Genomic DNA, 13275 nt, shown 5'->3' with positions numbered 1-13275 from the left:
ACAATTGATCTGGACCAAACTTGTCATGGGTAATGAGACTTGCAGTACCTTCACTGATACTGTGACCCCCACCGACATTGGACTAGGACCAAACTTGGCACATGACCAACTGAACATACTGCAGCGGTTAGTGGGAATGGACCTACATTTTGGGAGTTGTAGTTCACCCTTATCCAGAGAGTCCTGAACCCAGCTGATTATGGATCTGGAGCAAACTTGGTGTACAGACCCAACATGGCCAACTGTGAATTCTGTCAGGGTTTGGGGATAATTGTCCTGGGAATCTGGGAGTTGTAGTTCACCCTTATCCAGACAGCACTGAATCCAGCCAATGACTGATATGGATCAAACTTAACTAATATTACCTACAAAAATGCCTTCTTCTAATAACCCACACACTCCTGGGTCCTCAAGCTAGTATCTAATAATGAACAGTATCATTTGGAAACAAATTCAGTTTGAAGCAGTTTATTCACATTTGAATTCCCTGAAATTATATAAAATATGATCAATTTTAGAATGCAAATGTCAGCATGACTGAGTAACCAGAGCTCTCAGAGTTGTGATGGTCATGCTATCGGATATAACCATTTCCATCCTTTCTTTCTGCTCAAGTTAGGAAGGTCGATGTCTGCACTTCTTTTCTGCCTCTGTTCACACTGCCCATTCCCATATGATGTAGATTCCTGATCAGGCTCCGAGCCCCTATGGGAGATGGTGGTGGGGTATAAATAAAGTTTTATTATTATTATGAAAGAAAATCTGAATCAAGCCTCACAGGGATGAAAGAACCTGTAGACTTCCAACACAAATCCCAGTCCTTAAAAATCTGAATGAATTTATGATGTTATGTCATCGTTATGCTTACTTATTTCAACACTTGTCCTTTTCAAGTGAATATTTAATCTTAACTTAGAGTGGTTCACATTCATGGTTTGTTTTTTAAAGCCAGTGTTATCTATCCATTATTCTAATTAATGTAATGTTACTTCCACACTGTAAGCACCTTCAGAAACCATCAACATGACATTGCATTCAGCTAGTAACTTTTAGATGTATTAAGGCTGTACCTTGATGTCAATATGAATTTAGGGGGCAATATACATAATTTTTCCCCATGGGTACTAATGTCAGAATTATATCTCCTTGTTCACCTCTTTTCTTTTGGTCACTCACCTCTTTTGAATCCATTGCCCAAAGCAATTGCTACCTTTGCTAACAGTTAGTTTTCTGTATATGAGTTTTAAGAAAAAATTACAATAATACTGTTCCCACCTTCCTGTGTTCTGACCAAAGAGGGCAGAGGCTGTATGAATAGTGACCAAAAAGATGACTTAAGTCATTTCCATTAGATGTACTTGCCAATGAAAGAGGAAAAAAGATTTATAGCATAATTTTGGGAGGTTTTATTATCACTTCCCCTCTCTGCATCCCGATGTGTTCCCAGGCATCATGCCAGGCAAACTGGGAAATGTAGTTTTTCTTACTGTCCTTATCAAGTAGATGGGGAAGCCAAGAAGAAGGTTTAATGAGAATTCTCCTATTTCCGTGCTAGAGGACAAAGGTAAGTGGGGATTAAGGGGGATGAGGAAGGGCTATGAAGACTGGAAAAAATTCTGGGGCTGTAGCGTTTGCCTTGTATTTGAGCTGAGCTGCCAAAATTAACATTTTGGAGCCAGGAAATATAAATTTCAGTGACACCGCCCACTGGCATTTAGGCTTTTTCTGTTCACACTGGGTTATGACGCTCTTTCAAATATACCCTTTGCCTGCCAATACCACAAAATGTCTGGCTGTGCGCTAGATGAAAACAACTATTTAAAATGAAATAAATATCACTGATCAAATACTAAAGCTCCATTTTCATACCACTCTAACTTCAACCATGAAAAGCCATACCAAATGGTTGCACAGAAAACAGAAAAGATGTTGGTCTTTCACACCAGCATTCCGCTGCTCCACACCTATTCCTCATCTAACAATCCTTTTAGTTGGGCTAAATAATAGTGCCTATAAGCAAATTGGGAGCCCCTGATGGCACAGTGGGTTAAACTGCTGAGCTCCTGAACTTGCTGACTGAAAGGTTGGCAGTTCGAATCTGGGAATGGGGTTAGCTTCTGCTGTTAACCCCAGCTTCTGCCAACATAGAAGTTCTAAAACATACCAATGTGAGTAGATCAATAGGTACCGCTCCCGCAGGAAGGTAATGACGCTCCATGTAGTCATGTTGGCCACATGACCTCTGAGGTGCCTACGGACAACGTCAGCATTTTGGCTTAGAAATGGAGCACCAACCCCCAGAGTCGGACATGACTAGACTTAACGTCAGGAGAAAACTTTATCCTTTACCTTTACCTATAATCAAATACGACGAGGGATCTACATCAAAAATTGGAAGATAATTAATATGAACATCCTCTCCCATTGCTGAAAATTGGGACGCTTCTGTCTAAGCAAATCAGAACGTGGACAAGATACAAAAGTTCTTGATGAGGACATATCAGCTAGGGAAGAGTGACAACCATTTGTTTTTGTCTAAGCCAACTGAGAAGGATAAGATATTGCCCTCACTGAGTTAATAGGGTACAATCTACTTTTGTCCTTTGGATTCAGTTTGCAGAAACTGAAGCCAAGAACAAAGGAGGGATATATGGGTCAAATTTGGACATTTTAAAAGCAACCAAAAATGTGATGTTGGCAGAACCTTGATAGCAGCCAAACGCACCCACAAGAGATTATTGGAAATATCTTTAATGCCAGGTTACTACACTACAGCAAAGTTATGACTAAAGAAAATGTGGGCAACCTTTCAGTTCAATACCCTCCTGAAAGCCCACCCTTTCAGTTCATGGAAATTCTTCAGGAAGCCTCCTCCAGGTCCAGCCTAAGCTGGTTCTTAGTCTATTCCCAGGCTAGTCCCAGTTTACCAATCTTTTCTCATGCTGGGCCTCCTAATGTTTTGCATTCTTCCACCTGGTTGAACTCATGGCATGGAAGTGCTCTGGTGTCTCAAAAACACCAGACTGGAATCATGGCAAAAAGGGAGGACAACAAAGTATTTGACAAGGAAATGTTCCTGCCAATTTGGAACAGTTGGACACAGAATATGAGAAGAACATTTTATTTAGCAAAGAAATTAGTTTATGTACATGAAAAAGAAACTATATAGTTAATACATGTGGACCATGAAATTCTATTGATGAGAGGCATAAATGATAGAAGAAAATAAAATAAATAATAGAGTACTGTCAAAGACACTAGTCCATGTTTGAAATTGGATACGCACCAGAGAGAACATATGAGGGTCCTTCCACACAGTCATATAACCCAGAATATCAAGGCAGGTAATCCACAATACTTGCTTTGAACTGGGTTATCTCAGTCTATACTGCCATATAATCCAATTATCTTTGGATTTTATACAGCTGTGTGAAAGGGACCTAAGAGAGCCAGTGTGGTGTAGTGATTTGAATAGGAACTGGGACACTGGGAGACCAGGGTGCAGCCATGGAAACCCACTCAGTCAGTCTCAAAGGAAGGCAATGGCAGATCCTCTCTGATCAAATCTTGCCAGGAAAACTCTGTGATAGGATCACCTTGAGTTGCCAACAAAAACAAGCAAAATCAGGAGGAGATAATGTATCTTAAACTTTTTCATTTTAGTGGGTGTATAGCAATTGACTGCATCACCTTTTGCTTAAAGTTATCTTTTCAGTAAATATCTTAAAGGTCCATACAGTCTTGGGCAGATGAAGGATCGGGAGCAAAATTTAATTAAGTGATGTGTTGTGCTTTGAACACAAGTACAAATTCCTGCTTCATGTAGAAAAGGGAAAACAGAAATATACCAACAATTAGGAGGAGGCAACCAACAACAAGAAGAATCTACTGGAAGAAGAGCAAGGAGAAGGAAGGAAGACAGAATGGAGGAAAAATAAGAAAGCACTTTAAATTTGCAAGATCATTTTTCAATTGGTGTGCTATGACATCCATGGCAAACATGGGCCTATCTCAATTGGTTTCCAGACCTATGCACTCAGCAGGTTATATTCTTGATGCAATCTTCAGTTTGGAACATACGGATCTGTGGGCAGAGGCGAAAAATACTTCTGTGTTGTCATGGACAGATCACTTTCTGATCAAAGCTAGTATCACAGCTGCAACCTACCCCTGTAGGGGTGGAGGATCTATTAAAATGATCTGCCCTCAAATACTAATGGATCCTTTGAGATTCCAGGAGGCGTTAGAAGGTTCTATGGCGGATATTACTGATGGTCCTGGTCAATAAGTGGAATCAAAATCTAACCAGAGATATTGGCATGATCACTTCCAAATGTCATCTCTGATCCTTTATTAACCCAGCTCCTTTGTATACAGAGACTCTCAGGGAAATGAAATTTCTGATTATACAGTTACTAGCCTTCAGGTAGGAATGATCAAAGTATGTTTACCGTGGTTTGTGTCTTTCCATCAGTTAGGCAGCATCAGCTAGACATCATAATAGCTTGTGCCCCTCCTTCAGTTGGGCAGCATTAGTCAGATTTCATAATGGCTTGTGTCCCTTCTTTAGGTAGGCAGCATCAGCTGGAGGTCACAATGGCCTATATCTTTCCATCAGGTAGGTGACATTAGCCAGAGGTCACAATGGCCTGTTTCTCTCCTTTTTGTAGGCAGCATTATACTAAGTTTACAATGCTTTCTCTCTCTCTCCTTCAGGTAGATAGCATTGGGTATGATCACAATGACTCATCTTTATACTTCAGATTGGTAACATCTGCTAGAGTTTACAATGCCAACAACAGGCACGCTCTCTCCTTCAGGTAAACAGCATTGGCTGTATCTTTATACTTATCTCCTCTATCAACAATAATGCTACTGGTGTGATATTGGAAAAGTGAGTTCATGAGATAAACGTCCTTCAAGTTTACTTAAATCTGATATTTGTGTTTCACTGTCATTTCCAACATACTCAATCCTGATTGAGTTCAAAATCTAAGCAGGGCTATACTGGGGCTAATTATTGGCTGAGAGGTCACTATGAAATATCAGGATTTTCCAAGTTGGTCTAAAGAAAAATCCTACCTGAAACTCTGGAGATCCACTGCTCAGATTTCACAATATTAGGCTAGGTGGACCAGTTGCATCAATCTCTATAAGGTAACTTCCAATGTTTGGCAACTGGAAGGAGATGTTCCTGTGATCATGTCATAATTCCAAAGCAGGAACAACACTTTACAACTGAAAACCTCTGACAGCTGGCGATAATGGGAAACCTTTCTTGTGTCTTATTTTATTGTTTTTCCTTCTCTTACTCTGTTATCTTAAGCAGAGGTGATCCATTTGAAAAGACAGTATGGAGGGTTAAGGTTATAGTAACCATGAAGAATAAATCTTTGCAATCTTATTGACAAAATCAACCAGATAAAAATATCAAATGCAAGTAAGGTGTAGAGGCAGAGGAGAAATGATATAAAGATGAATAATTATATGAAGAATTACTAATATGCCAAGCTATTTTGTTATAATCAGTATTTCTCACTTTGAGATTATGCTCATTGCAAGTTCTACCTTACAACAGTTCTTGGTCAGGATCTGGGTGAAAGAATGTTAATGACTTAAGATGGCCAGCGGATGTATGCTAATGGAGCTAATGGCTGGAAGATATCTTGAAATCTCTCTGGAATGTCTGAAGCAGGAAAGCATGGAATCCCCTGATTAATGGAAAGGGGCTAATACAAGGTGCATCTCTAGAAAGGAATGCAGGAGGCAAATTCATATAAGATCCTGATGATTAAGCCAAGCACCACACACAGATGTTCTTTAAGAAAAATCAAGAGAAACCAAAATAAAGGAGTTTTTAGCTCTCTGATGATATATTTCAAGCTACTATTCAAAGGAAGAACTTCAACTTCTGCTAAATCAAGGATGGTTGTTTTGTTTTGTTTTATTAAGATGGGGCAGATTCTTCTTAACACTGATTGCAAAACAAGTTTTTATCCAGAAAGCAAATTTAGGCAATACCTTTATTAAGCTAATGACGATTAAAAAGTCTTTTGAATGCTTTTCCTGATGGCTATGTGTTCAGATGTCAAAAAATAGGAAAGTTGACGAATCACACTGACTTGATGTTAATTCCATGGGAGTTCCAAAGTGGAACTCCAAAGGTTCAAAGGATCAGCTTGAGGTGTTACCATGTTGCACCTGTAGGGATGGATAATCAATTGCCTATTGTGTATATACGTGGCTTCAAGTTGCCTGTTTGTCTTATGGTGACCTGTGCATTTTATGAGGGTTTTTAAGGCAAGGAGCATTCAGAGGTGGTTCTGCCAGTTTCTTCTTCTGAAATAAAGCCTACAGCACCTGCTATTCATCTGTGGTTTCCCATCTAAGTACTAACAAGGTCTGACCCTGTTTAGCTTCCAAGCTCAGAGTAGAGCTGATACCTATAAGGTATACTGTCTCAATGATCTATTATCTTCTTATAGACTGAATGGATTGTAGTGAATCAATCAACTAACTGTCCACTACATGGTTTTTGTTCATTACTGCTTTGTAATACAGGGCCCTTCCACACAACCATATAACTCAGAATATAAAGGCAAAAAATCCCACAGTATCTGCTTTGAACTGGGGGGTGCATCCAGACAGCTCTTTAAATGTGAGAGCTTCCACATTTAAACGTGGGGTGTCCAGATGACATCCCACAGAAAAGCAATTGCATTCGTCACAAAGCAGGAAAACTTTGCTTTGTGGCAAAATTATTTGTTAGTGGGTTTGTTCCGTGCCTTCTTGGAAGGTGCGGAGCAAACCCACTATGGCTGCTGTCTGGACTGGCCAATCAGAAGTCCTGTGACTTCTGTAGCGGCCGTCTGCACAGCCGTCTCATGTTTTCCCAGGTGAATCAGACCCAGGAAATGCAAGAGGGCTCTAATCCCCTCCCCAAACCCCTGTAAAAAGTGTTTTAAAAAGAAAATTATAGGGCCGACATTTCCTTTCTGTTGGCCGTTTCCTGGCACTTAGTAATGACGCAATTTTCCTCCTCCCCCCTTCTCCTGGAACATCATTCCTAAGCCCCAGGAGAGAGCTGGCAGAATGGAAATGTCGGACCCGTAAGTAATTTTCTTTTTTTAATGCTTTTTAAAGGGGTTTGGGGAGAGAGTGGGGGTTGTCTCCCTGTTCTTCTGGTAGGTACTTGGAAAACATGTAGACAATGGCCGCAGAAAGCACAGGCTTCTTTGGAAGTGTGCAGACTACAGTGTGCGCAATTCCCCCCCCCCCCCCCGCTTAATATTTAAAATTTTCTCGGGCCGGCCCTGACTGCCATATATCCCAGTTCAAAGCAGAAAATGTGGGGTTTTATTTAGCTGTGTGGAAGGGGCCACAGTGTTCCGATTCTCCAACTATAAATCCAAAAAGAATTATCCTCTCATAAAGAACTTTAATTTTTTTTGGTTGAACTGCATAAAATTGTCTTCTCACCTTGAAACTCATACATTTTGCTTTTATCTCAAATTTACAAGCCACATGTTTGTAATATTTTGAAGCTCCACAAAGCTTAAAGATGCACTGTGATGGGAGAAAAGAAGGCAATGGTAGAAGAATTAAAAAAAAGTGTGTATATAAGAGTGGTTCAGAGTGTAAGGCCTTTTCTACACTGCCATATAAATGCCAGATTATCTGATTTGAACTGGATTATATGGCAGTGTAGACTCATATCATCCAGTTCAAAGCAGATAATGTGGATTATCTGCTTTGATAATCTGAACTATATGGCAGTGTAGAAGGGGCCTCAATCAGATATTCAAATATCACTCCCTTCCACTGTCCACTGTGAGGAGGCAGGTGATATTGAGCCCTGCACCCCTTCATTGGTAGTTCCATTGCTTTCTAGACCTACAGAATGAGACTTTGTGTTTCTGCTGAGGATACACTGGATTTTATTGCATGAACCTACTATTCCACTGCAGTTGCACTGGTAGTAGATACAAATCAGGTTAGGCACCTTTGATATTGTATATCTCTTCAATAACAAGTGAATATATTTGACAATTTGTGGTGTCACAATCATTTGTCTGCATATCCTCATAACCCCACCTCATATTTTTCCTGTTCCATATTTTTTTTCATTTTAGAGCAATCCCTAACATTCAACTTCAAAAAAGGAAAGAGAAATATAACTATAAAACACATTTTAAAACTAAGCAGATAGCTCTGGAATAGCAAGGGGAAGATGAGAAGATTCTACCTTCTGACATCACTTTACTGCTGGGCATATCAGCACAGAAGTGGAACAGATTAATCACAACAGGTGATGGAACTATTATAGAGAGCTACTAGCTGTGCCCGGCCACGCGTTGCTGTGGCAAAGTGGTGGTGGTATTGGTTAAAAATTGTTGTGTAATTTTTATTTGATGTTATTTGCATTTTTTTAATTAATTTTATTGTAAGTTATATTTTTATTTATTATATTTTATTATTTTCTTGTATTATTTTTAGTTATTTTCTGTTATTATAGTATTTTATTGTATCAATTTTTTAGTGTTTTTTATTATTTTTTATTGGGTTGCTAGGAGACCAAGTTGGAGGAACTTAGCCTTCTAACTGGCAGCAATTGGATAAAAGCAATTATTCCTCTCCCTGTAATTAGGACTTTATTTTTCTTTTCTTTTTATTGTATCAACCTAGAGCCAAGGATGATGGGTTGTGTTGTCAAATTTCAAGGTTGGGGGGCCTGTAGTTTTGTTGTTTTGTGGGTCGCTGTGATGCCATCACTCTTTTATATATATAGATAGATTGAAGGGTTTTACCCATCAATACTGAAGGATGGGATAATCACAGTGAGAAGGCAGAATGGCAGCATTATGTGTACAGCATTGTGTGGTAGGGACTGTCATCAAAACCGATGGTCCATGTGTAATACTAGTTTCTCAGCCTCATGCAATAAAGTCCACTCACTATTTTTGTGAAGATAAGGATAACATTTGTAATGGAAGAAGGGTTAATGTGCTCCCCCTCCTCCAGAATTTGTGAATGACAGATTGTAAGTGTCTGTGTGAGTGCATGCGTACATAAGGGTGGCTTATGAGCAACTCCTGTGTACAGTATATGTATGATTACTACATGTCAGTATATGCAAATGGGCAGAGATGGAGGGCAATTATGTGCAATTCATTTTTGTCCAGTAAGAAACATGTAACTACATTGTGTTATCATGGGGCCTAATATTATTCTTTTTCTGGTGCAATGGATATGTTTAAAGCTCCTTTAACAGTTGCATATTACATGGTGGAGCAGGAATATCACACAAGGAATATGCTACTGCCACATACTCTGCTCCAAGGAAAGAGTATGAAAGGAACAGAAATTTGTGTGTTGTACTTTTTTTAAAAAAAATCATAAAATGTACCATCTGAAATAGAATTTAAAGAGCTATTTTAAAATTGAAGCTATAATGGTATTTGGAGGGGGATTTGGTGGTGTAACTATGACCAATTGCTTTTTAAAATCTTCATAGATGTGGCATATTGAAAGAGGTTAAAGTAAGAAAGGATGCAAAAAGGACATGGCACATCCACAAATGTATGGAGTTATCAATTCGACGTCTAGTAAAATAGACACTCAGGAGACTATGTGTTCATGTGACAACCATTCCAAAGTCCATCACATTGTTTGGATCTCCTTTTCATAGGTACTGCTCCTGGGCAAGTAATGGCTGGAAACATAAAGTGCTGAAAATCCTGGCTGCAAATTATTGGCACGACTGCATATGGAAGCTTGAGTTTCACCTGTGCAAATTATGTCTGGCTCTGGGAAATGCAATTAATCTTTTGTTTTATGAGCCCCAAATTTATCAACAGCTTGGAATCATTAAAAAAGGGATGTATATCATATGGTTCAGATGTCCCTGTGTTGTTTAGTAAAATATATAAATCATGAAATCTTTAACCTCCTCTTCCCTGACTAAAAAGATCATTTCCAAACACTTTTAATCAGAGGAGTAGCTGTGAGCAGTCAAGATTAAATTGTAAACCCAGAAATTGCTTCTTATCAGTCCAATATTGCAATGGGATGCAATAGAAAGGAAACTGAGACATGCTGATTTTTCATTAACTTTAATGGAAATGGCAGCACGTCTGGTGCCTCCTACATTCCAGCATTAAGTAACTAGAGCAATGTCTATAAAAATAAGAGTTAAGAACTTCAATAGCTCTTCAGCATGAAGCTGTCAACTGTTCAGGATTCTCTTATGGTGACATTGATTTGTCCATTCCGACAGAGAGGCAGGGGGAAGAGGGAGAGCTGTGCGCACAGGGGGAATGAGAGAAGAAATAGGTTTAATTAATCTTAAATGTCTTTGCAATCCATGAATTGTAGACCTGGAAGAGTTCCTGTACTAACATGATTAGCAAATATTGACTTTCGAGTACAATAATAATGTGTCATCTGAAACCCTTGATAAGTAACTAAAGTACTTCCTTAGCTTGCACCTTATTAAATTAGATGAGGAATATGGTGGAGACACATTATACAAAGCCACTGAAAATGAGAAATCCAACGTAAAGATTTTAACATTGATTAAAGAAGAGAAATGTTACAATAAAAATAAAGCTGAAAGAGTCACATTCTCATCTCCCTTGTATAGGCATAAATTTGGGACCAAACAACATGTTGTGTGTTATTTAGGAAAGGCAGGTAATACATAAACATTATTATTATTATTCTTATTATTATTATTATTATTATTATTATTAATAATAATAATAATAATTAATTAATTAAAAGGTGTTAAGAAAAATGGAGATGGGAATGCATGAAAAAAGCTCATTTCCCCCCTGCAAAATAATTCTTCCATAACACTTTGGAATGCTCGAATATTGGGAGAATACTACAGAGAAATACTCATTTTCTCCTGTAGTAAAGTAAAAAAAAATACTGCAATCACATATAGTAGCATGTTTTATTTATTAGCCCATTGGCTGTATCAAAACACTTGAAAAACATGCTTGACACATACACATACAGCCTTCAACCCACATTAGAACAAAAAAATGTGTGGATCTAATAGTGGAGGATTTATTTTCTTCACTAGAAACAATGGAAGGCAATGGGGGAAAAGCAGGGAAGGAACAGGGAATTTTTTCAGTCATGCATGAGCATGCTTTCTTGTGTGAAAAAAAAAAAAAGCTAGATGTCCTGCCCAAATCTGTGCTTTACATAAGAATGCGGGAGGCTGAGACTGTTGGTACTGAATTTGGTGAAGTGCTATGGGCAAGCTTTCACTAGGCCTAACATGTATCCCAAATAGTTGGCATCAAACTCTCTCCTCTCCAGCACTAATGGATATCATTTAGAAAGAGAACACTTTGGGTTCAGCAAATCAAAATACAGGAGAATATTTGCTAAAGCAATCTCCTCCAGAATACTCAAAACTTGAAAATTTTATAAATTTTACTTTAAGGCATGTATATAACAGGAAATATGCATTTTAATCTACAAAGCATGATACACTTAATAATAGTTATTTCTAAAACTTTCCCCATTGTATTTTCAAAGGGTGTACGTTTTGTATGTTTTACATGTTTTGATATGGTCAAAACTGACTAATCAATAAAGAGTTGTTGTATTTTCAAAACTAGCAGCTTTATCCTTCCCCAATTTACACACTATTTTAGTGGACATAAATAGTAATCCCCTTATCATATTAGCCAAGTGAAGTGTCCAGCTTTACCTGGCATCTGGGAGGAAAGAGGGAGCAGCAGAGCAAATCTGTCGCCCCACGTACAGCTACCTCTCATCACATGGGGAAAGTGTTGCCCTCCTGGAGAGGCTCCATGCTGACTCCACTGGAGTCAGCACAACGCGGGAAGCCTTCCATTTTGAGAGGGAAGTGTCCTACGATGCATTCGCTTCAGATGGAGGAGGGGCTTCCACAGGAAGCTCCCTTGTGTCATCTGATGGCCAGCGAACCCATCAGTCCTCCAGCTGGAATGGAAGTGTCATAGGATGCTTCCCAAGGTAAAGTAAGTGGTTAGTTGAGCTGGAAAATGAAATCAACTTTGATAAATACAGTGATAAATTCTCTCACTCCACAATTTTTTAAAGCATTGACATCAGCTTCTTTTTTTTAGCTTGTTGTTGTTGGTTGCCATTAAGTTAATTTATCCTTTGGCAAACCTATGAAGGAGAGACCTCCAAGTCACTCTATTGTCCACAGTCCTGATTGGTCTTTTGGGCTGATAATCATGGCTTCCCTTGACTGAGTCTACCCACCCGTAGACTCTTTCTCTGTCTTAACAAGCATTCTTGTATTTTCTATAATAATATTTATTTTTGTACCCCACCTCCATCTCCCCGAAGCAGGCATGTAGCTAGGGGGTGTATGCTTAAGGGGCTTCACCCCCCCCCCCAAATTCTCAGGGTGGTCCGCGAGAAGGCCTTACATTTATTATTTAAACTGTTATGTTTATTCATAACATGACCTGATCATCATGCTCAATATATCCCATATGCATGGGGTATTGGGATAACGATACAAAAGCTTTGCTAGAATAGATCCTCTCTCACCCAGACTCAGCCCCCCCCCCCCCCCCGAACCAAAATCCCAGCCCCTCCCAAATCAAAATCCTGGCTACGGGCCTGCCCTGAAGGCTCGGAATGGCTAACATGGGGCCAAGCCCAGGTAAACACACCAAAACAGGATAAAATACATACATCATACAAAACAGACAAGATAAAATAAAATTATCCGCAGTGACATAATAAAATAGCAAAAAACAAAAATGACATAGTAAAACATAATGTAGAAACAAAACCAAGGTTAAACAAGAGCAAGCTGAGCCAAAGTGCAAGGGCATAAATTGTAAACCCAATAGGTGAAGTAGATGGGTAAAGTGCTGCATTTAAGAGAGGGCTTGGGGGTGGGGTGAAAATGAAGTTATTTCAAGTTGATGGAGCAGAATAAAATATGTCAGACATTATGATTGTTACTTTCTATTGCATCATTTCTTCTTATGATATGTCCAAAATTTCAGTTTAATCATCTTGGCTTCCAGTGAGAATCCAGGCTTGGCTTGCTTGATATGTTTTGACTTTGTTGTACCCCGCCTTGAGCCATTAGAAGAGGCTGGTAACAAAAGTTATCTATCTTTCATTCTGACAGTCAATGGTATCTGCAGAACTCTTCTCCAACACTACATTTTAAAGGAGTGCATTTTCTTTCTATCAGTATTCTTCAGCTTTACCATCAAATACATTTTGTCAACAAAATTGTATGGA

At 38.9% G+C, this 13275-nt stretch overlaps 2 long non-coding RNA genes across 3 annotated transcripts; one reads left to right on the top strand and one right to left on the bottom strand.

Annotated features, from left to right (window-relative positions):
* Nucleotides 1-452: 452 nt before the first annotated feature.
* On the bottom strand, nt 453-4637 carry LOC134292902 (uncharacterized). The gene is made up of 2 exons (XR_010000007.1): nt 4452-4637; nt 453-705 (listed from the first exon to the last, which is right to left on the bottom strand). It is a non-coding gene; the product is annotated as an uncharacterized LOC134292902 (long non-coding RNA).
* LOC134292901 (uncharacterized) lies at nt 4574-9888 on the top strand. 2 transcript variants are annotated; one of them, XR_010000006.1, is made up of 4 exons: nt 4574-4622; nt 4721-4820; nt 8133-8308; nt 9689-9888. It is a non-coding gene; the product is annotated as an uncharacterized LOC134292901 (long non-coding RNA). The 2 variants fall into 2 exon arrangements; XR_010000005.1 differs by lacking the exon at nt 4574-4622 and having other exon boundaries at nt 4676-4820.
* The last annotated feature ends 3387 nt before the right edge of the window (nt 9889-13275 follow it).

This window comes from Anolis carolinensis, chromosome 1 (genome assembly GCF_035594765.1).
Source record: "Anolis carolinensis isolate JA03-04 chromosome 1, rAnoCar3.1.pri, whole genome shotgun sequence".
In the NCBI taxonomy this organism is placed as follows: Eukaryota; Metazoa; Chordata; class Lepidosauria; order Squamata; family Dactyloidae; genus Anolis; species Anolis carolinensis.
This window is presented reverse-complemented; position numbering and strand designations above follow the sequence as displayed.